Source organism: Panulirus ornatus, chromosome 22 (assembly GCF_036320965.1).
Source record: "Panulirus ornatus isolate Po-2019 chromosome 22, ASM3632096v1, whole genome shotgun sequence".
NCBI classification, from domain to species: Eukaryota; Metazoa; Arthropoda; class Malacostraca; order Decapoda; family Palinuridae; genus Panulirus; species Panulirus ornatus.
Window position 1 is genome coordinate 14,370,904 of NC_092245.1, and position 24,624 is coordinate 14,395,527.

Genomic DNA, 24,624 nt, shown 5'->3' on the forward strand with positions numbered 1-24,624 from the left:
TACGACGCGAATAAGTAAAGAGACGGAAGAGGCAAGAGTACGTGGACTGGACGCTTGTCTGCGTGTGTATGTAGAGTCGTGTGATTAGTGATTATTAAGTGGTATATACAGCTGTATAGTGTGACATACAGTTGACTGCACTTGTGAAGCATTTTTCAGTACCATGTATAGAATTCTGTCTTCCTTCATCTTTTTCCCCTCTCCCTTCCTTTCCTTTTGTCTTTCTCTTTTTCCCCAGTGCACTGATAATCATTCTCTCTCTCTCTCTCTCTCTCTCTCTCTCTCTCTCTCTCTCTCTCTCTCTCTCTCTCTCTCTCTCTCTCTCTCTCTCTCTCTCTCTCTCCGTACCTCTCCTTGCCTAGCAACTCACACCCACACACGTGTACACATCACACCCACCTCCTCCCCAACCATCTCCGAACTCCTTTTAAGTGTGCGTTGCAACCACTTAAGAGCATGTGAGTTTACGAGTCTTTACCACCTCTCCCTCCCCAAGCCCTTTCCTCCCCCCTCCCCACCACCACTGCAGGGATATGTCAGTCTCTCGAGTGCATGTCACATCTTGAGTGTTATCTCGGAGTGCCTCTGGTAAACGCTTGTAATTACTGTAGATTGCACTCAAGTCCGACATCGCTCTACGAGGGGCCTCCGGGATTATCTGTCACCCGCTTATCACTTCAGGAGTGGAACTAGTAATCCCTTACCTCGGTAGAGGTTTAATTTGTGGCGAATAGTGTTGGGGATTTTGATGGTGTTGGGGATTTTGAGAGTGTTGGGGACGGTTCGCTGGGGTGGGTGGGTAGGTGGATGGGTTGGTTGAGGGGTGTGTGGGTGTGTGGGTGTGTTGCTGGCGAAGATGGTGATGGTGGAGACAAGTGATGGTTGTAATGGTGGTGGTAGTGGTGGTGATTATGCTGGCGATGGAGGTTGGGTTAGTCGTTTGCGATGATAGTGGTGGTGGTGGAGGCGGTGTTGTTGACGATGGTGAAGATTGTAGGCTGATTCTTCATTTGGCCACAGAAAGAAAATAATTAAGCTATATTGTTAGGTTGATGACTTGATTTCTTTATTATTATTATTATCATTATTATTATTATTATTATTATTATTATTATTATTATTATTATTATTACTATTATTATTATTGTTATTATTATTATTATTTGTATTATTATTGTTGTTATTATTATTATTATTATTATTATTATTATTATTATTATTATTATTATTATTATTATTATTATTATATTACTTTTATAGTTATTATCGTAACCATTAATACTGTCATTTAGATCTGGGTTACCGTGGTAGGAATGAAAGTATTATTACTTTAAGCAGGAGTAACATTACTTTAAGCAGAAGTAACATTACTTTAAGCAGGAGTAACATTACTTTAAGCAGGAGTAACGTTAGAAGTATCATTTGGCTCATCTTGGGTCACCTGTCGAGGTAGGATAACTGACGACGTGTTCACCCACACCACTGAATCTCAGAAGGCAGCGGTTAGACACATGAAAAGGAAATGAAAATGATTTAAGATTCGATAAAAAAGAGAATCACAAAATCTACAGAAAAGTGGTCATGAAGGAAAACAAGAATTTATAGAAATCAAAAAAAAAAAAAATCGGCATTCACTGAACAAGTCTTTGAATTTCATTAAAGAAAACATTAATAAACATTAAAAGGTTATAGAAAATTGTTTGAGTGTTTTGATATAACTTACATTATTAAAGAAAACATTAATAGACATTAAAAGGTTATAGAAAATTGTTTGAGTGTTTTGATATAAACTTACAATATTAATCTCTATCTTATTGTTTAATGTTTTTTTTTTTCTTTGGGGGGAATATTTCAGCTTGAGGCACAGCAACTGCCGGAGTCATTAAGGCTGTCAACGTCAAGTTATAACCACCTCAGCGAAGATGAAAATCTTGAGTTCTTCCATCAGGTGAGCAGATAATTCTTAAGACTATAAACGTTCAGACTATAAACCCTCTCACTGCATACGCGGTCCTTGATGCTAAGCTTAAACTGATCTTATTTTTTTTTGAAAGAATTCACCTGAACTGGGCACCTCTTGGTCTCATGCTGCCAGTAATAGAATCTTGCCTCCACTTTTGGGACCACATATTGCCCCCGTATTCATCCCTTTTAACCCATTGCCTTACCTCTATCCTTTTTTATACCCTTCTCTAATCTTCCATCCACACAGAACACTCCTTTTTCTTATTCTATCTTTTTACTCTCAATTCCTTACTCTGTTTCATCTTCCTCGCCAAGACTCATCCTTTTCACCTTTTCTCCTCACGCCTCGTACTTCCAGCCTCCTCCCCTTCCTCCTCCTCCTCCTCCTCCCCTTAAAGGATCACCGACCTCCTGACGACCTTATCTTCGTTGCGGGGAGCGGCTCTATAACGCGTCAACCCCGCGCACGTATAAATAGCAAGGTCACGCACTGGTTACCCACGATGGCCGGCGTTCCTAAAGGCTTCTCCCCGGCACCGCCTCTCTTTCTTCGCCTCCTCCTCCACCTCCTCCACCACCACCACCACCGCCACCACCACAACCTTCTTTTACATCACCTCTCTTCACCTCCTCCTCATATCCTTCCTAGATTGCTTCTCTTCGCCTGCTGCTACTCCTCCTCCCCCTTTTATCTTTGTCTTGCATCCTCAACTGTGCTTTGTAGATGATGCCGTCTTGTATTTTCATTGCACAATAAGAGGAAGGTGAAAGACAGAGTATGGCATCGGCTCCTATTTTCTACGGGACTTAGCCATGAAACTGGGAAAGGGGAGGACTCTGTCAATCGATCTTAATTGGATTTTGTGCTCGCTTGATAAAGGATGGCAGTGGATGAGTGAGGAGTTCCCTAAATAGTTCATAAATAGTTTTAAAAAATTAATAGAATATATATATACGAATGTTGAATGAGATATAGGAGAAAGTCATACGTGTTTGTGGGGTTTTTTGTGGGGTATTTATATCGGCAGGTGGGGGAAGGAATTTCATTATAGGCGATCTGAACTCTTTTAGAGGATCTGATACACTGCTTTATAGCAAGAGAAATGAGGATTTCTGTAGGCTCTCGTTAGCTCTTCACAACGGCTTCACTAATGCGAGATATAGTGAATTCGTTACGTTACCTCGTGAATGACCTTTTTGGTTTTGATTGTCGATGTTAGTGGACACGATCACGTGAATCCTGGCGGATGATATGCCCCTGACGCACGACGTACCTATTAGATGACACAGGTGTACGACAACCCTATTTGGGCGTGCGATTCCCCCAACTAGATGTTCCTTTTGACGCACGGAAAACCTAGAAGGTGATCCGTGACGTACCACGCTACTCCCAGATGACATGTAACGTACGACATCTCTAATGGGTAACCTCCCTGAGACGTACGACAGCACTACAAAATGACCTCCAGAAGTACGACACCCCTACTAAATAACCCCTCCTGACGTACAACACCCCTACTAATCGACCTTCTGACGTACGACACCTCTACTAAATGACCCCCTGACGTACGACGCTCCCTATAAGATAACCTGCGATGCTCATCGCCTTAACACATAACGAGAGCGATGGCAGCATATTATCTTCTGAATTTAAGACACACTGGACTATTTCTGAGCTGATTCACCCACGAGATATTAACCCAGACTTCAGACCTTACACGCCTCCTAACCTAAGGTTTTCGTCATGACTTAAGACCCCCTCCACATGAACCCCATGGTTTCAGACCCCCTCTAGGAGGCCGTCTAAGTTGAAATGTAGCTGAAGATGATTTTCTGAGATGATTTCGTATGTAAGATAATCCCAGACGACCCCTTAAATTTGAGACACAAGTAAATGATCAACAACTTATGCTCTTAAGATTCCCCTCCCCCCCTAACCTCAGAAATCCCTTGTGGACATTTGACCTGAGAGGCACTTAGATGACCTGTGAAACTACTTTAACTCCTGACCTCAGATATTCCCAGATGGCCCTCCCTCAACCCTCTATGTCCGCAGACCACCACGAGATGGAGGACCCTCGTGAGCTGACGCTTCCTCCGGACAGCTCCCTAACCTCGGCTGCCCTTGACCTGAGGTTGCGTTTTATATAGCCCTTGGCCTCCTGTAGATAACCCCTGGCTCGACTCGCTCCTTGGCGACCTATAACTTCGAAAACTTTAAGATGACACCCCGAGCTCCAGCGCCCCCCTCCCTCCGTCGATGATCACCTTGAGAGAAATGTAGATAATTCCCCTCGATTCGGAATTCCCTAAATGACCCTTAACCCCTGGCACTACCCCCCCCCCCCTTACCCACCCCTTTAGAGCCTCCTGGAAGATGTCCCTGAGAGCGAGACATCTGTGGACGATCGCTGAACTGAGTATATAGATGACGACCGTCGACTCTCTCTTTTTCCAGATGATGACCTAACCTGAGGCAGGGACCAGAGGTGACCCTTAACAGCACCCCCCTCCCTCCCTCCTTCAGCCATAGATAACGTCGTTACAGATCCGCCATTTTCTTCGTTTGGTTTACCTTATAAGGTATACCATCTGCCCTGGGCGGCCCTGCGAGGCTTGAGGCTGGCTAGCAAAGGCGGTGTGCACGTCCCAGCCGACAGCTGGCTCAGACAAGACGCCCACAGCCCCTTTAAGAGACCCCCTTCCCCTGTGTGGATTAACCCCTCGAGTTCCTGGGGGCATTCCTCCCTGATATGGCTGTGTCGCGCGTTAGTTAAAGGTGCTTAAGCACCGGCTGCAGGGAGCTCCTGGGGGCCGAAGATCTAACAGAGTGAAGATGGTAAGAATTAAGCGTGAGCAAACACTCTCCTGGAAGAGAGAGAGAGAGAGAGAGAGAGAGAGAGAGAGAGAGAGAGAGAGAGAGAGAGAGAGAGAGAGAGAGAGTAGTAGTATAGATTCGTCGATGATGAGCTTTTTGGAAAATAGAATGCGACTGGAAAAGAAAACAAAAAAAAGAGAGTAACTGAAACAAAACGATACGAGTTGTCGCACGAGCAAGGAAATATGGTTTTAAGACGTGATAGTCTTGAAGTCTTGTGGCTTCCAGAGAGGAGGAGACCATGTACGTAGAACGTTAGCGAATCAATACGAGGACAGCGGAATACGCGACCAAGCAAAAGGAGATACCAGGACATGGCACCAGTGTACGTGCGTTTGGTAACCATCAGTGTGGGGGCGACCCTGTACAGTGCCTGGCGTGCACTGGTTCCCTGGGAGGCGCGGGGGGAGATATGGCGACGGGCCTCTCCATTACCAGCGGCAGCAGTCTGGAACATGTACACATGGAGCGCTAGACGGGAACTCACACACCAGAGAGGAGGAAGAGGAGGAGGGGAGGAATAATCGGGAGAGCTACGGACTCTGGGGGGATATAAGGAGATGGGAATACGACGGTAGGAAGAGTCGAATCATAGACACAAACATGGTGACGAAAGAGGAGGAAAGAAAACGAACTGGGAAGCAGGTGAAGACCGGAATTGGAAAATATAACCGTTGCAAATGAGGAAGATACAGGAGGAGAGAAGGAGAGGGCGACGCGGAAGACACGTAGTTAAGAGGAGTACTGGAGGAACTAGGGGTGGATTTGGACGTGTGTTTTTCGACTAATGGAGGAGGGAAATGAACTGGCTAAACCCCAGCCGAAATGGGCACAGACGGTTCCTGGGAGCGAGGATGGGATGAATCAGAGGCACCCTCCCAAAAAAAAGGGAAAGAGCCTGATGGAAACGTCTTTTTATTTCTTGTCTTTTTTTTTAAGATTAATCCGTTTTATGCTCTTGTTCATCTTCCACATCTGGCCGCCTCATCTCCCCGTAATGTAAGAAATGAAACTTTAGGCAAACCGATGACGATGAGAACATATATATACCCCACTGAGGACTGAATCCATAAAACAAAAGCCATTCGGAACGGAAAGGGTAGACATCTTCCTCAAGACGTCCATAAGAAAAATATGTCGAAACAAGAGCCTCTCGCTCTTAATTGTTGCCTGGCTAAAGAAACGAGACACAATGGCTGGTTCTTCTCCTCCTTTCGCTTGTCACGCGTGTAGATGAAGTGAGGGAGGGTAGGGGGAGAGCAGGGAAGGGGCAGGCGGGAGGGTGAGAGGAAGTGGGAGGGATAGAGGGGAGACACGGAGGCCTACGAGGGAGGGGGAGAGATTGGCCAAAAAAGTCTGGGCAGAGTGCCACCGTCATCCTCTGGTGAAGGGCAGCCCAAAAAACACGAGGAGTAACTCGGGACAAATCTTTTCCTGTTTCTGGTCAAATGTCAGAGGCGCTCCAGGGCCCGGGGAAGTAACAGATGTTGGGGGAAGTGTAGTGACTCAAGGAGGCACACGCCATAGGTGGGGTGGGTTAGTTGAGGGGGTGGGGTGGGTTGGTGTGCAGACCACTTAGAGCAAGTGATTTAAGGGGGTCGCGCACACTTGGAGGGGATTTACATGGGGAACAGTCACTTACATCGAGTGATTCAGTGGGGTCACGTACACTGAGTGGGTTCATACCGCTTGGATTACAGTGATTCAGTGGTTCACACATAAGTAATTGAAGCCCAATAAACATTTATTCAGTGGTTCTGATGTTGGTATGGTAAGGGGTGCAGCTCTTCGATCGCACAGTGTCCACATCTATGTGTTAACAAGTCCCAGCAAACCACTGTTGACGTCTCCAATCACACACACACACACACACACACACACACACACACACACACACACACACACTGGGGCGGAAACTTAGATATAAAAGATCACATAAATTTCGTTCGGACATCACTCAAGCAAATTCTCATCTCGGAGCTCCAAATGACAACTTCTTATGCAGCCTGCCGAGTCCTTCCCGAACACACACACACACACACACACCCACACACACACACACACACACACACACACACACACACAAAAGCATAATGCCGGAGAAATTAGCATAAAAATCCCCTCCTTTACCTGGTTGGTCTTTGAGGCACCTCAGCTCTCGAGACTCCCTTGGGCATCTGTCTTACATCGTTCTCTCGGAAGTAATTACCACAAGACTTACGACTCGAGTGACGTCTGTAAACAGACAAGAAAATGAAGGGAAAAATGTACATATCTCTCAGTTTGCTCCTCTTTAAAGGTTCTCACACATGTCTGATACAAAAGGAACCGAGGCTGTGAGGCTTAAAGAAGGAGAGAAAAAAAAGAAGATATATTTATCCACAGTCGTCTTTCCCTTACGGTTATAATTAGGAGCTGGAGTACAATGGGAACCAGAATCCCTTCGCCATTACATCAAAATGCCTGTTATCATCTGGCCTGAAGTGGTCATTAGGTGGTTTGTGGAGATACGAAAACCTTTCCTAAAAAGGGCAGCGCCCAGTACCTAAAGAGTGCTACAAGATCCTGTTACATCTTTGGCGTGTTCAAAGTAATTGATACTTTTTTTTCTTTGCATATATCTTCGGTATTTGAACTTCCAGTGTTTATGGGTTAAGATTTTATTTTAGTTTATTAGCCAAGATTTACATAATGTATATATATATATATATATATATATATATATATATATATATATATATATATATATATATATATATACATACTCAATTAACCATAAGGATATTATTCTTTGAGAAAGTATGAAGACATGTGGAAAGAAATGAATGACAAGTAATTGAGAAAAAAACATTGGAAGAGAGAATTCGGATGCGACTAAGAAAAGAAAAAATATATGGTGTTCAGAAAGACAGCCCAGCATAAAACAAAAGCGTGTATTGCGCCTCCAAAGGTCGAAACAAATGTGTTGCAGGCAGCCATAAGTTTAAAACACATACAGGAAGATCTTCCCACTTTTTTTTCTCCTGAAAGAAATGGCTCGAGAGTTTTAGGAAGTGTGGCAGGATACTTAAAGGATGGGGGGGGGAAAAAAAAGGTATATTTGAACCATCAAGGACAAGATGAAATTACTGAAGTTACGTCTCTGAGGTCGACTCCTTTAGTTTGGTTAATGCAGACGGTTTTAACGACGGGCTCTCGAGTATCTCCAGAATAGCGTCTCTCTTCGGGCTTCAACAGAAAATGGGGCCCTTCCAGACGCGGTGAAAACTGCTGGAAGGCTCTCCACTCACCACTCGGGTTCCTTCCAGTTTGGTTAATCTGGACTAATGTATCATCGCACCTGACCCAGGTAAAGGAGGCCCTTTGATGGCGTCTCTCACGGAATTACATACATTTCTTTGCCATCTTGTGGGCTAACTGGATTTCCAGCTCCGGGGGATAACCACTCCCTCCTCGCTGATTAAACCAATAAAGTTTCCAGGGCCGGCGATTAGTGGATATTCGTGAGGGGATTAAGAGAAGGTAGTGGGGATAATAGAACAGTGACGATAACGCGGAGGTTGGAGAAGCATTGATAGGAAGAACATACATGATGGTTCCTTTTTTTTTTCTCTCTCTCTCAAATACTTGTGTAAAACTAGTGACGACGTTGGAAGCTTTTAATGGGATGACGTGTCCCATTGCGTTCGTTCTTACAAACGAAATACGTTCCTTCAACTCAAGTCTTGCGCTCTCTCTTTAAAGATTTCTGCAAGCCTTATTTCGCTTCACTTTACGGAAACAATTACCTGAAGAAGGATCATTTCTGTACACATCTTTCTTCTACGAGCATATATATATTCTCCATTCGCTCTAACACGCTGGCGTCTATAGGTAATTAAGACACCGTCACTTCAGTCTTCATCAGTGAGGGAAGAATTTTAGCATATGTGACCAGAATCTTTAATGTCGCAGTTCCTTTGTCTATAAAAGTACGTAACTAAAAGGTTTATTCTGTATCTTGTCACCATTGGAGGCGTGAATGCCAAATGGGGAGATCTAGCTAGTACTTTTATGTATATTTCAGGGCGTAAAGTTTATATAAATTTTGTTAAGCTTGTGAGGGCAAACACTGCACGTAATGAGTAAGTATTTTAGTTGCCACTTTTAGCCTGTTTACAGACGAACGGGAGTAAAAGTTATGTATTCGACATGTCTTCGTTATCTTTTCAAATTGTTATTGTTGGCATAAAAGATAAGGGTAAGCTTCGTGATTTCTCCGGCAAGTGGGACGATAAAGACACACACACACACACACACACACACACACACACACATATTCTTTAGCTGATTCCCTTGATAATAGATAATTACTATGACAACAGACCAAGAAAACCATTGGGATTCATTAAAGAAATATCGTACATATTATGAAATAGTATGTAAGGAAGTGTTAATCCATTTTCTAAGTTTCTTGAAGGATGTATTATTGTTCGTTATTCATATCTTTCCCCCTCATCATCCCTTACCCTTTGTTCGTCCTTATCCTCTTTATCCAGTCCTCTTTCTTCTCCCTCAAGCTGCTTTTAGTATGATAGAGGTAAAGATGGGGAAAGAACATGATGGAGATAGACGGAAGACCTCTCGATAGCAAGAATCTGCCTGTAAATAGTTTGCCTGCAGTCAGTGCAGAAGAATTAACTCCTTGGCGGACATGTTTAGGCTCCCGAATCCATCCATCCCATGACCTTTCAACCACGCAGATGATGTAGACGATGATGGATCGTAAACCACAAAGAATGAACCGGAATGAGGTACAAACACGGACAAATGCCACACAAACACACACACCATAAGCCAAATTCCTCGAGAGAGAGAGAGAGAGAGAGAGAGAGAGAGAGAGAGAGAGAGAGAGAGAGAGAGAGAGAGAGAGGAGGGAGGGCATGAAGGAAGCTGCCTCACCTAATGCCCTCCTATACATCATGTCTCGAGACATTCTCCTTAATCACGTCGGCCCAAAGTTTCTCCGGAGGTTGGTTGGGTTCCCTCCCTCGTGTTCCTCCAGACTCATATCTTACAGAATCCGTAATTTCCGATATCTTTCAGGAGCTATTGTTGCACCTAATCCTTTCCCGAGAGCGGCGTGGAAGCGCTCGCCTGCTACGAGCCTTTGCAGAAACTATGGAGATCTCCCTATATACAATGGTATTACGGGAATCACGTAATATATGAATATCCTCCAGCTGATGCTCTCATCTTATAAGCTGAAGCCGGTGATATACAGAGCAGCCGGCCCAGATAGTGCTACACGCTGATGACCCCGTCGGTGGGGTTTCTTATGCTGTCTGTGTGCCCCAGGCGCCCTTACGGCTTCATAAGGGAAGACGCATCTCATCTCTCGGCTTTTCCCGTACCCCCCCAACCCATCGTAGACGCAGGAGACAGTGATGATAAACGAGAGACTGTCTAAGGGGTAGTGATGGGTTATGAATGAAAAAAAAAGACACTAATTTATGATGTTGGAGAAGAGATGTTGTTGCTGTACTCCACTCCCGTCAGAGGACGGGTTGTAAGTAGCCAGCGATTGATATATTTCAGAGGACGAGTTGTGAGTAACTAGGGATTGATATATTTCAGAGGACGGGTTGTAAGTAACCACAGATTGATGTATTGGAAGCTTCCTACGAAGACCGAAAACCAGGAGGAAGGAATTGATTCCTTCGTCATCTCGTTTCGTTCTCCTGAAGAAGTCGCTGCCGAGACTTATCCGAAGCAGAATAGATTCCTGGTTCTCACTCTTTCAATATTCGTTGCCACCTTTCGCTCATTTTGTACCGTGAGTAACTCCCCATGTGGAAGTTCCCTGGCTCAAGTCCTTGGTACGGGGAGAAATGCCTTCAACCTGTGGTCACAGACAGTAAACAAGTTACTCACAGGATTGAGAAGAACGAGAGAGGAGGACGGAAGATGAAGAGGAGGCTGAAGGAGGTATTAAGAGAGATGGACGGAGATGGAGGTGGATGAGAGTGTGATATGTGGAAAGGGGAGGGGAGAATGGTGGATGGAGACGCCTGTGGATGCACTTAGTCCTTCCCCGCTGACCTCCCCACTGATAGACTGTAAATATCTCCTCTTCCCCCCCACCACTGCCAGTCCTCGCCAGACCTCCACAAACAAGTCCTCCTCAACCCTTCACCATCCACCGGTTATGCACAGGGTCCTCTTTCCCTCCTGCCAGCCCAATACAACAGTCATTTCCAGCCATTCCACCCAAACTGTCCAATCAGCACTGCCCACCATCGTCAGTACACACACACATACACACACGCATTGAATTGAAAGCAGATCTCTTACACTTGTATGCATTTTCCCCCTTATAGGGGGAGCGTGCGTACACTTGTTAGCCCAAGTGCGTAGCCCCTGCCTAACGGCGGGGGGGTTGTAAGCGATATACCACCTACCAGCTCAGCTCTCCACATCATTATATGTGTAGGGATGCGAGTAGAAGCCAACGTCTATAGCGTCTCACACATCACGCAGGCTTGTATATAAATAGGGTGAAGGTGGTTAAGCATTTTGCCCTCCAGTGAACCAGCTGCCCCCATCTCTTGTGTAGAGAGCCAGCTGCCGTCTCTGTGCGTGTAGTGAGCCACCTGACGTCCCCGTGCACACCATCTGTCCGCCGTTAGGTCGTTGAAGGGGGGAGCCCCGGTGTAAGGGCGTCTCCGTCTGTTCGACTCGGGAGGAGGAGGGGGGGAGAAGGGAGGGCCATGGAGAGAGGGGCGTAGGTGGCGAGATATCGCTGAAGAAAGAAAGAGAAAAAGAGAAAGAGCAGAGAGGTATACAGATGCACAGAGACGAAGAGAGAAAGAGGAATGAAAAAGACGGATAAAAGAGAGAGAGAGAGAGAGAGAGAGAGAGAGAGAGAGAGAGAGAGAGAGAGAGAGAGAGAGAGATTGGCCTTTTTTTTTTAGTGCGATGAGAATGACAGGTGAACCATGACAGTTCTTCGTCATACAGATTAAAAAGACAAAAAAAAATTATTGCTGGATTTGGGGTCTTGAAATAAAAGAGAGCGACATTTACGACAATATTTTCTTGAACGTAAAACCTGATTTGATCACACGTATCATAACTACCGGTCGTCCATCGCCTGTGACAAGGCAATTACCATCTTACGGCGCCTCTTCGTGAGAAATGGTGGATCTCATTGCTTATTCGTGTGGCGTTTTTTTTTTTTTTTTTTTTTTCCCCTCGCTATCTTCTTAGCTTAACAGTCCCCGCTGCAGAGACCTGCTCAAACCTACGGGAATATGAAAAGAAAATTGAATGTGCCGGATATGCAAATCGTTCTCATTCTCATGTGTAGAAAAGTTGCCATTTAAAAAAATCATGATATTTGCCCAGTCGTAATCTGGAAGCATTTTTCTCTCTGAAGTAGAAAATGCCTGGCGGTGGTTGTGTGGGGGGTTCGGGGGTTAGGGGCGGGAGTGCTACGTATTTCTGGGCTGTCTGTCGTATATATTACGGTTTATTCTCTGTATTATGCCTGCCTACGTTTATTCTCGTTCTGTCTTATGTATTCCTGCGTTTATTCTTGCTTTTAATCCCCTCCCCCCTTACATTTATTCCCGTCTTTTGCTTTTCCCTAGTATATTCATTTGGCTTCTCTTCTCCATTCTTTGTTATCATCAGGTTATCGTACCAGCTCACTGCCCTTATCGCATCTCTCTCTCTCTCTCTATCACTCTTCTCTTTCAGTCATCTCTTGATACCTTCCCCCTTTCCATCCCCTTCTTATCTATGCCACCTTACCATCTTGTATCATCACTGTGACCTCCGAACACACCTCTGTCCCTCTACACTTGGGGTTGGATCTGCCTATCAACACCTTTCACGTGCGCGGTGCACATCTAGAACAGTTCTTCAGCAATGTTCTGTTCCGGTAAACGTTTTGGTAGCCCCTGCTATAACAAATTGTCTGTACTCGTGGCGCTATAGCATTCTTCCCCTCTTAACGTAATATTCTCATTCGGGACATCTTCTATAATCATCTATACAATCTCTTCTATCACTCGATCTGTCCTGAGTTCACTATCATACCTTATGATAGGACTTACTTCCCCCCCCCTACCCCTGACCATACCATCCCCATCTCCTCCCTCCCCCTCTTCCTTACATCCTGCCCTGCCCCCGTCTCCCAAGACGTATACCCCATGATAATCCTGGCTCTCCTCCTATTATCCATCTTCCATCCGCTGTCATAAATTTTCTATCGCGCATCGCCGTGGAATTCTTCCAGTTCCATTTGGCTGAGTTACTATTCCGCAAGGCAGGCGGGCAGCAGCCCCATCCCTCCCCTGGTTCCTCGTCACGGGCGGAGGTCCGTGCTCCCCAGGGCGTGATGATCCTACCTTCGCATCCCATCCGCCAAGGGGCCTCTTGTGTCTGCTGCTGCTGCTGCTGCCGCCGAACTGTTTTCTCCCTGCCTCTCTCTCTCTCTCTCTCTCTCTCTCTCTCTCTCTCTCTCTCTCTCTCTCTCTCTCTCTCTCTCTCTCTCCTCTCCCCCTCCTTTGGTATTTATCTCTAAAACTCTTGTCTTTTTTTTTTTTCTTATTCTCATTTCTGTCTTTGATTTTCAACGGATTCTTATCTCTATCCTTCCGTTTTCATTATTCGTTCTCTTAACGTGTGTGTGTGTGTGTGTGTGTGTGTGTGTGTGTGTGTGTGTGTGTTCTTTTTTCCTTGCGATGGTGATGATGGTGATGTTGATGATGAGATGGTGATGATAATGCCAGGGACAGCGTTTGACGATGATGGTGACTTGATGCCTCTAATTATAACTTTTATCTTTTTTCTTCTTCTTCTCCTCCTTATTCGTTCTGGCAATGATAAAACCGCAAGCGGAGGAGTCATCTTCGGGGAGGCAGCATCACCTTCGGCAGACGTAATGAATACAGCCTCAAAAGGAGCCCCACATAACCGCACACTTCCCCCTCCCTCCCTAGTTGGAGCGCGACCGCGAAGGGGCAAGGACCCCTTGAAAATGGCCTTGGGGTTGTAGATTGATGATCATGATAATTATGATAATAATAGTAATGACGGTAATAATGATATATGTATGTCTGGGTAATTCCTTATAGTGGAAGTTTCTCAGACGAAAAGAGTTATAGATAAGAAAGGCTTTGGCTCCTATAATTCATCTCGAAACATTTCCTACACCAGTTACTCATCAACTACTCATTTGCTATGGCAATTACTCATCAATACTTATCTGCAATTACTCTATTTTTTTCCGTCAAATCGTACAGGACCTCTCGGCGTATCCATTACCATAATTACCGGAAATGATCAATTAACAGGTGTGTGTGTGTTACCTGTCGTCTGTTCCCATCAAGGACACACACACGTAACAGATGAAGATCTAATTGCTTGCTTATCATAATTGATATATACATCTCGGGCCGGTGATACTTTCAAGCTTAATTAATCTCGTCACGTCATATAAAATCGACCCTCAAGAATCGTGTCGTTTTATAAGTCTTTTCGGTGTTTCGTATTAGGATAATTTGTCGTATATCTATATTATATACTCTGGTATATCCATAGGAGTGTAGGTTATAAGGATATATATATATATATATATATATATATATATATATATATATATATATATATATATATATATATATATATATATATATATATATATATTTTTTTTTTTTTTTTTTTTTTTCAAACTATTCGCCATTTCCCGCGTTAGCGAGGTAGCGTTAAGAACAGAGAACTGGGCCACTGAGGGAATATCCTCACCTGGCCCCCTTCTCTGTTCCTTCTTTTGGAAAATTAAAAAAAAAAAAAAAATTGAGAGGGGAGGATTTCCAGCCCCCCGCTCCCTCCCCTTTTAGTCGCCTTCTACGACACGCAGGGAATACGTGGGAAGTATTCTTTCTCCCCTATCCCCAGGGATAATATATATATATATATATATATATATATATATATATATATATATATATATATATAATTGTATCAGTCATGATGACAATTATTAAGGGCCAAGTGGAATGTATTCAAAGGTGATGTCGCCAATCATTTCCGAAGGCATATATTTAAAGCTAGCTCGCTCTCATGATGTATAGCATCTCTAGATTCATGGATAGCCCCCAGATGTCGACACCACCACCATCGCCACTCATCTCTTATCGCAGGTGTGGACAGGTGTTCGGGATGACCCCCCCCCCCCCCCAGATGTCCTGTCAGTAATTGGGTGTCCGTCCATGATGAGCATCTGCATTGACGACGTGTTTATGTTCGGTGTAGATACCTCGCCATCAGCACCCACCAGTACGTTTTCCTCATCAGCATTCACTGCGCGCGCCCCCTTGGTCTGTCGATGAAATTGATGTTATATCAGTCGACGCTGATAACGATTCTTGATTTAGAAAATGTTGATTTATATTCCCAATAAGAGTTGACATCGTAGGAATATGAGGCGATGTTTGCTTTGAACTGAAGTTCACTATTCCGGACTCTTCTAGGTGGCGTTGTTGTGAGTGAAAGGTAAGAATCTTTGTCCCAGGGACAACCTGGAAGATAAGGAATAAAGAATAAACGGAAGAATTCAGAAAAAAAAGAAATCAGAAAGGATATTTACGAGGGAAGTAGAATGCTGGGCTTCTGTCTGCCAAGCGGAGACGTTGTTCAACCCATCACTTAATCTTTTTTCCTCTGATCCAAAGGAGCTGACCACATATGCGAGCCTTTGAAACCACGACACAGAAAGAGCCATCGCACTACCACGAGTTCGATCTCATTTCGTGCGGAAATATATCGTTTAAGGTGGCAACAGAATGTCACAACTTTCGTCATCTATATAATCAGTAACAAATTATTATTGCAAAGAAATTCCTCTTGTTCCTAAAGCGTTTTTTTTTTTTTTCCTGTAAATTTGTTGCAGTTTTCTCATGTGTGGTTGTACTCGATCCAATCTCCTGTAAATCATTAGCAAAGTTATAAGAGATACGCGGGGTAATCATTCGGTCAATGATCACCGTAAGTACAGATCTAGTTAAAAGTTAAGAGATTATTGGATAATCCGACACACACACACACACACACACACACACACACACACACACACACACACACACACACGCATGAATGTATTTGAAATTATGTTCATCGGAGACTTCGGAGGAAACCGCTTGCAGTTTCCCTTCGTCTGATGGACCTTTTAAGAAGGCTGAACGAGTGGAAATGGTAGAGGAGAGGATATTTTCTGTCAGTTGTTAAGCCATTTTGTATACCGCTGTGCCGAGGAGGGAGTATAATTAGCCCCGCAGAAAATTATAGGAGTGAGAAATACGAGGGAGCATTATTTTTAGTGTGTATTAGGCCACCGCTTCCGGCTGTCACTTCTCGCATACTAATTAGACTCCACTGGACGATGGGAGACTGGAAGATCGAGGTGGGGGTATCCCATTTTTTGGGGGGAAGGGGTCCAGTGCTGGAAGTGTGTGTATGTGGGTAGAGGGTTTGAAGTAAAGTAAGACAAGATTGAATGGATATTTTGAATCGCATATTCTCGGTGTACGAGGAGGAAGCTCTGTTACACAGATATACTCATAAGAGTTTAGAAGTTCTGTAAAAGGAACTAAGAAGTTGGGCAACACTTACTTTTGAGAACGGTGGGGTGGCTTTGGAAATGGCTGTGGTCATGAGAAACGAAACGTTCTTTCAAGAAAGTAAAAAAATAAAAAGTTTTAGTAACGAAACTGAATGATTTCGAGGATAACTTATAAACCTTGACTGAGGAGCAGATAAGGGTGCAAGAACTTTTTTTGATAAAGGAATTCCCAAAAAAATACGAAAAAGATGTTTCTTTTTTTTTTAGAGAGAGAGAATTACAACCGATCCTCTGTATCAAAATGATTTTCTTTCAAGAAACGCAGCATTTTAATTGTCACTTCGAGTGATCCATAAAGAATGCTGGTAGGTTTTCAGTAGGGAAGAAGGGGGCAATACTCACAGGGTGCTCGAGGAGTATTAGAAAGATGATGTGAAACGCGGTCAAAGAACCACTGGAAGACGTTCCAGAGGGACTGGAAGGGTGCTTGTGGAAGTTGTATGTCAGTTAGTGACAGGAAGGAGGCGCTGGAATAGTGAGATTAGATAGGTGTTCAGAAAGAGTTTGGATGTGAGAGTCTCCGTGGTGTGGTGGTCAGCGTCACGACCTGTGAAACAAACTAGTCTTGTGTTTCAGTACCGGAAAGGTTCCAGACGTCCAACAGTTCACCCAGTTATTCATCCACTTCTTTGATAATAGTCTGCAAATGATTACCTTAGGTAAGCTGGGATATATATATATATATATATATATATATATATATATATATATATATATATATATATATATATATATATATATATATATATATATATCCCTTCATCCATTATGCCATTAAAGAAATACACACATAATTGAGAAGGCTGGTTCTGTGCTCCTCAAAAATGTAATTCCAGACTGTGGATTCAGTTTCTAATTTCCAGTGTATATCGCCGAGTGTACTTGCAAGCCCCAGGAAAGTTCATTTACAGACTCGAACCGAGACATGAATTCCAAAATCCTCACGATGAACGACGCTCTTTATGACTCCCGGACATGTGGTTCTGTGATTCGAGGGATTGGTGTGATTGATTCCTTTTAACACACACACACACACACACACACACACACACACACACACACACACAAACACACACAAACACTCTCTCTCTCTCTCACTCTCTCTTCCTCCCTCCCCTCCCTCCCTCCCTCCCTCCCGTTTCCAGTGTGCAATTTCTTCTCACTTTGCGTCGTGTTCTACACGGGAATAAATCCATTTTGCCTCCCCGGAGTATTTTGTAATTCTCGACTGCGTTGTGCTTCATACGTGCATTTACCGCATGCATCAGAGACTGCCTTCATGGAAGAGGAAATGTGACACCGTGGCTGAAGGCCATAATCAGGAGTAAATTGTCAAGTTCACGAGTGATTTATCAGTCAAATGAATTGATTACTTGCAGTAAATTGCGAAGAAAACGTGTTCAGTAATGGAGTTTATGATGAGCAAGGAAATTATAGGCAGAATGAAAAAAAGAAAGGAGAGAGAGAGAGAGAGAGAGAGAGAGAGAGAGAGAGAGAGAGAGAGAGAGAGAGAGAGAGAGAGATGTATAAGGAGAGGCAGACAGAGGCAGAAAGACACGAGGCAGACGTGAAACACACAGGCGCACAGACACACAAAGACACAGACAGGTACGCGCATACACAAATTACACAGTGGTATTGAGCATTGTTCTTGCTTAATGACCTATTTGCGAGTTATGGGAAGGGGGGGGGGGGTGCTCCATGGTCGTGGGGCGCCACCCCCTTTTGTGGAATTCCCTATTTGTAATTATTTCTGCGATGCAGGGAGTGGAGGTGTGCACTCTTGGGACAACCCCCCCATCTCCTGTCAACTTTCACTGCTGTCATGCAGTGTTTTAAACCTCAGTGTGCTGATAAACTTCATCATTCAGTATATTCCATTCGTCCATTACTCTTATGCTATAAAAGTACGTCTTTGCATATGTCTCCTAACACGTCCCTTAGCTTATATTTCATACTGTTGCTTCTGGTTTGTTCTGCCCTTGCGTTTTTTTGTGTTTTTTTTTCGAAGACCTCTTCACTGTTACCACCATCAGACTGGTTTTAAAGACTTAAATGCTGTGGTTAGGTCACCCCCTTGATAGAGGCAATAGTTCGGTTTTTCGGAAGATTTAATTTTATGCCCCAATCAATTTTTTTTTTTTTTTTTTGAATCATAAGGAAAGGTTTTCATCCCCATTTTTGAAACGAGGTTATTTAGCGTCATTAACTGGTAATTTGGATCAAGTACAATTAGGAGATTGATTTTTTTTTTACACTTTATCGTTAATTACGCCGTAAAGTCTTGTAAATGCCCAATAATTTACAAATTCAGCACGGAAATAGCCGCGCGGTGACGTACAACTAACTCATTTCCCTCTGAGCAATTCTGTCGGGACTGGAATTTGGCTTGGCCACGGGTCACGCTATAAGTGCGAAGTCTTCAGCACTGGTTTAAGCTTACCATCTGACCCAAGGTAGTATCCTTCGCTCTCCAAGGCACGGTGTACGTGGGTCGTCGTACAAGGGAAAGCCAAGCGAGATACCAGAAGAACTGGTGGTCAATGACGAGGTCATCTGCCGATGGAAGTTACAAGGGAAAGACAAGTATAACAGGAGATCTGATGGTGCTATAACGAGAGTACCTGCTGAAGGACAGTATGTGGGAAAGACAAATAACAGAAGACCTTTTGGTCTTTAGCGAGGAGAACCTGATGGAGGACAGTACATTGAAGAAGCACTTGGGGAAAGGCAGACGGCAGGGGACCCGAAGGTCTGTGACGATTTTATGTGCTGGAGGACAGTACAAGGGAGAGGCAGACAACAGAAGACCTGATGGCCTGTTAACGAGGATACCTACTGGAGAACAGTACGTGGAAGTACTTGGGAAAGGCAGACGATAGAAGACCTGATGGTCTATGACGAGGTTATGTGCTGGAGGAGAACCCTAGTACCTGGATTTCCAGACCTGCATAGATGGAAACAAAATAGTAAAGTACAAAAGGCCTCATAGGAATACGTAAGGAAAGACGGATCATAGAAAACTTAATGGTCTATGACAAGACTACCTGCAGGTGAACAGTGCAGTGGGGGGAAAGATAGGGAATAGACCACCTGATGGACTATGACGAGATTATCTGCTGGAGGACAGTAATAGCACCCTAAATCCTATACCCATATAGATGAAGGCAAGATAATAAGGAAGTGAGACGGCTCGAAGCTGTTAATTTTCGCAATGGGCGGCTTGCCCATTCTGGGCGTAGTTGGGTAGTTTCTTTCGCCCACAATGGACGTAGTTCCTTCCATGAATAATCAACAACTCTTTCCATAGATAGTTCACAGTTTTCAGTCCATAAATAGCAAACTGTTTATTCCATGTTCAGTTCAAAACACGAACATTTTGGCCGCGTATTCCACAAAGACCATAGTGTATTCCAAAGCCTATAAGTGAATTATGTTGGTTTATTCCACATTTAACTGATTTATTCGGCAAATGACTGGGCATTACTCTCGCAGATAACTGAGCTGCAATACCATCAAATCCTGTAAAAAGACCATTAAACTATATTTTAGGAAAATAATCGCAGTGTATTCCGAAAATTATCGAATATATACAAAATGATAAAAATTGGGCCAAAGCTTCTGGTGAAAATTTATACCGAATGAAGGCCAGTACGGAGAAGAAATAAATTTGTTGGGAATTTTAAAAGAAAGTCTGGTTATCTTTAGCAACATCTGAGCAAAAGTTGTAACAGAAACTTCGCCAAGTTTCATCACACAAGAAGCCAAATCTGCGCGTAAAGTTTGCCGTAAAGTCAGGGGAGGAGATTTTGAGGAAAGTCTGCATAAAGCTTCAGTAAAGCTTGAGCAGAGGCTTCTTCGGCCAGCTTAGTTGAACGAAGATAAGGCCAATTATCTCGCGCGTGTTTTTCTTCATTAAGATTTATATCTTTTCGTCACAACTTATTTGCTTCTAATATACATTAATTTTTTCCAGTAAATTCTCCTTGAAAGTCTCTCTTCTCATGAAGGCTGAAGATGATTGCTATATTTACGGCACTCATTAAACTCTAATGTATTTATCGACAATATATTCTGATACAGTTGTCAGGGTATTCTACAGTTTTGCTAATTACTTTAGATTATCTGAAATGTCCGTATTTTGTTTATCATATATATATATATATATATATATATATATATATGTATATATATATATATATATATATATATATATATATATATATATATATATAAATCGAGATTATCCTCAACGCCTCATTTATTCTTATCGTATCTTCATCACTGTGCATTCCCCCATCCTGTGTCAGTACACTTAGTAAATATTCCTAAAGTGTTTTTCATTCTCAGATCGGGGAGATGGCTTCCCACCTCTCTCTCTCTCTCTCTCTCTCTCTCTCTCTCTCTCTCTCTCTCTCTCTCTCTCTCTCTCTCTCTCTCTCTCTCTCTCTCTCTGCCCGGCACCTTCCTTCTCGCTCGTTTGCGAGAGACTTAACCATCTTCCCAGTGTATCATCAGCTCCCCCGTTCAGTCGATCTTAGAACCGTTGTGTTTCCCCTCCTCCTCCTCTTCCTCCAATCCCCCCACAAGATGGAGCGAGGCGAAGCGAATGTCTCGTCCTCGCTACCCATCCAGTCAGTCGCTCCCTCTATTATTAGATCTCCTTTTCTCTCCCTGCTTGCTCGTGTGCTTCCCTCTTAGGGCTCCAGGTCCTCTGTGCGAGGGTGTTATCCCATATGGCCGACCTATGATGATAAGGGATAGTTTTTTATTATGTACATATCTTGCTTTTGTAAGAGAGAGAGAGAGAGAGAGAGAGAGAGAGAGAGAGAGAGAGAGAGAGAGAGAGAGAGAGAGAGATTGAATTCCACCACAGCTCAAGGTACCTTCCCACCCGGCGTTAGCGGCGGCGGAGCCTCCCCACGGCGACCCATGAATTGCAAGGTGGCGATAGAAAAAGGCGGCCAAGCCACGCCAGCACCTACGGGTCTATTCCCATACCCGCCTCCGTGGGGACTCCCGTCCTTAACAGCCTTGGGCGCCCCGTGCGCTCAGGCTTTGACCCCCTCCCTCCAGCTCCAGAGGGGCCACAGAACACACACTGGAGACTGCAACGCTGCCCTGCGTCATCTGAGAGGTGTTGGCCAGGAGGAGGGGCCCTGGCTCTTCCAACGGCTCGTAAACTAGTGACACCGATTTGTGTGCTTCCCCTGGCGAGGCCGTCCGTGTAATACTTCTTTTGTGTGTGTGTGTGTGTGTGTGTGTGTGTGTGTGTGTGTGTGTGTGTGTGTGGGAGGGAATTCAGAGGACAATTTTTTCCATTGTTTTGTTTTGTAGATCCAGAGACTCGATCTATAATGGGTCTGTTCTCCTCGATTTTTTTTCTCTCTCTTTTTGTACGTCCTTTCAGTTGATTGCGAATTCTTATTTCGTCTCTCTCTCTCTCTCTCTCTCTCTCTCTCTCTCTCTCTCTCTCTCTCTCTCTCTCTCTCTCTCTCTCTCTCTCTGTATCCCAAATGGTCGTTGGAGGTCTCTGTCTCTCTTTTGTGAGATTTTGTACCTTAACACCATTGTTCCCATCGTACCTTCATAATCCTCTATGTAACTGAACAGACTTGGTTTGCAAACAAGTCTCTTGGGAGGAAAAAAAAAGAGAGAGAGAGAGACATCCCTTTAAAATCACAAGATATAATTTCACCGTCTCGTATAATTCCTTAATGAACTGCTTAATTCATTTGGATTGTAAAACGTTTGTCAAAAGGCCTACAATACAGGGACTCGTAACTTTGGGCAGTGTAAGTGCAGTTGAGCCCAGTGTGGTAATTATGTTACAGGCGAAGAATTATGCATATATATATATATATATATATATATATATATATATATATATATATATATATATATATATATATGTATATATATATATATATATATATATATATATATATATATGTGTATATATATATATATATATATATATATATATATATATATATATATATATATATATATATATATATATATATATATATGCACGGTGAATTATCTCGGTACACATAATCCCAGTGGTTAGGTTTATACAAGTGACTAGAGAAGAGATTTATCAGTGTAGAGAATGTATTTGAAGGATGAGGAAAAAACGAATGAAGGAATGAAGAGGAAACGCATAATTATTTCATTTTTGATGAAGTAAGAAGACTAGAAGCAAAAATGTAATCCACGCAAGCTCGGATACAGCTTACAGGGAAATTTGTCACAACGTGAAGCTTCTTCATAGACGAAGTAGCTGAATAAAAGATTCGAAATCTCGGCGGAATAAGATGACATCAGCGCCCAAAATACCTCCTTGTAATCAAGAAGCCTCGAAGCGAGAGAGAGAGAGAGAGAGAGAGAGAGAGAGAGAGAGAGAGAGAGAGAGAGAGAGACAGAGAGAGAGAGAGAGAGAGAGAGAGAGAGAGAGAGAGAGAGAGAGAGAGAGAGAGAGAGAGAATTTTATAAGCAGTTGCACATTTCGAAGACAAATGAAGAAAAGACGGAGGGATCTTAGACGCTGAAGGGAGTAGGAGAGAGAGGGCAAGAAGAAGTGGAGAAAAAGTGATACGCAACGATACAGGAAGGTCTTTTGGAAGACAAGAGGAAATGCAAGTGGAGGTACTTAAGGCACTAAGAAAGCTGACACAGGAGTTAGGATACAGATCAAGAGGAGGCACAGAGAAGAGGATAGACCAAAAGAAGGACAAGAACAGAAGTGAAGGTACCACAGATGAAGAGCTGCAGAAAGTAAGAAGCTGAAGAGATGTAGGAAGAAGAATGTGAGATGCTTAAACAAGTGGTACCAAGAGAAATGAAGATACGAGAATAGAAGAAAATAGATACACGGAAAGAGAGAGGTCGGGCTAAAAGAAGAAGTACAAGAGAAGTGAAGACAACGCACGAAAGATCTTGTGAATATAAACATGAGAAATATACGAAGACAAAGAAGCTTGAGACGCTGAAAGAATGATTTACTAAAAGACTGGAATTGCGGGATGAAGAAGAAGAGTTGAGAAAGTAGGATAAACGAAAACGAGAAATACGAAAGAAGCGAAGACGCATCAAGTGATCAGGGGAGACGCCAGGCCAGTCCGTAAGTAAGACGGGTTTCAGATGACTCGTTAACTGCAGAAGATATTAATTGTCCCAAAGGCATTTCTGACCCTCTACCCCCTTCCCTCTCTCCCCCTGAATGATTTAGGATTCCTCGGTCCCCCGCTTGGTCATGCGAGACATGTACCTGGCTAGATTTATCGTCAGGGGCGGCGGGATAGATGCAATGGTGGAGCAGCAGTAGAAAGACAAGTTAGAGGCAGCGGAGGAGGAAGATTGGTTGGCGTGGAGGAGGAGGAGGTGGGTGGGTAGTATCATCATTAAGACTGGGAGAGAAATGATAGGAAGAGGGTGGACAAGATAAAAGACGGGAAGGGGTGGACAGTGAAAGAAAATCAGTTAAGAAAAGTAAAACAACGTCATTGGGAGTTTAAAAGGATATAAAAGTTTGCTGCTGCTTTTGTCTCTGTAATTCCATCGCCCTGCTCATTCATCAGGTTCTGGTGTCGAGGTTAAAAAGGCCACGGAGGATGGAAAGGGGAAGGGGTCACGAACTGGGATTCCTTTTAATGAATTGGTTATACCTCATTCCGACGCCTTCTCCGCGTACGGGTACTGCCCCTGCATGTGAATGGCTCTAAGACCCTTATTGTTTTCTCTTGTTTCTCCTCACTAATGCACGCACGGCGTGGTGTGGGCTACACAGGCTTCGGAGAGGATCTCTTGATTGCATCTGGGCGTTTAAATTATACTAGGGTAGCTGGGGGTGGGAGGGAAAAACTCGTTTCTAATTGGCGAGGGTAGAGGGAGAGAGAGAGAGGGGGAGAGAAAAAAAAAATGTATATATAACCCTCTGGTTGGTGTGTTCGTCTTGATGGAGTCATGAAAGGTAGAGGGATGGGGTCAAAGACCCGAGATGTTTCTCTTTTTTTTGACTTTTTTTTTTGGTGGGGGTAGACTGTGGTAGGAATCGTGGTCAGGTGTTGCCTGGTAGTGTGGAAGATATGAATGAGAGGATAGGGGGGTC

The 24,624-nt window shown here is 43.7% G+C and overlaps 1 long non-coding RNA gene across 1 annotated transcript in view; it reads left to right on the forward strand.

Annotated features, from left to right (window-relative positions):
* LOC139756568 (uncharacterized) overlaps positions 1-24,624 on the forward strand; it is a 512,804-nt gene that overhangs the window by 470,091 nt on the left and 18,089 nt on the right. The window contains exon 3 of the long non-coding RNA XR_011714384.1: positions 1,856-1,948. This is a non-coding gene — a long non-coding RNA (uncharacterized lncRNA). The remainder of the gene's footprint in view (positions 1-1,855; positions 1,949-24,624) is intronic.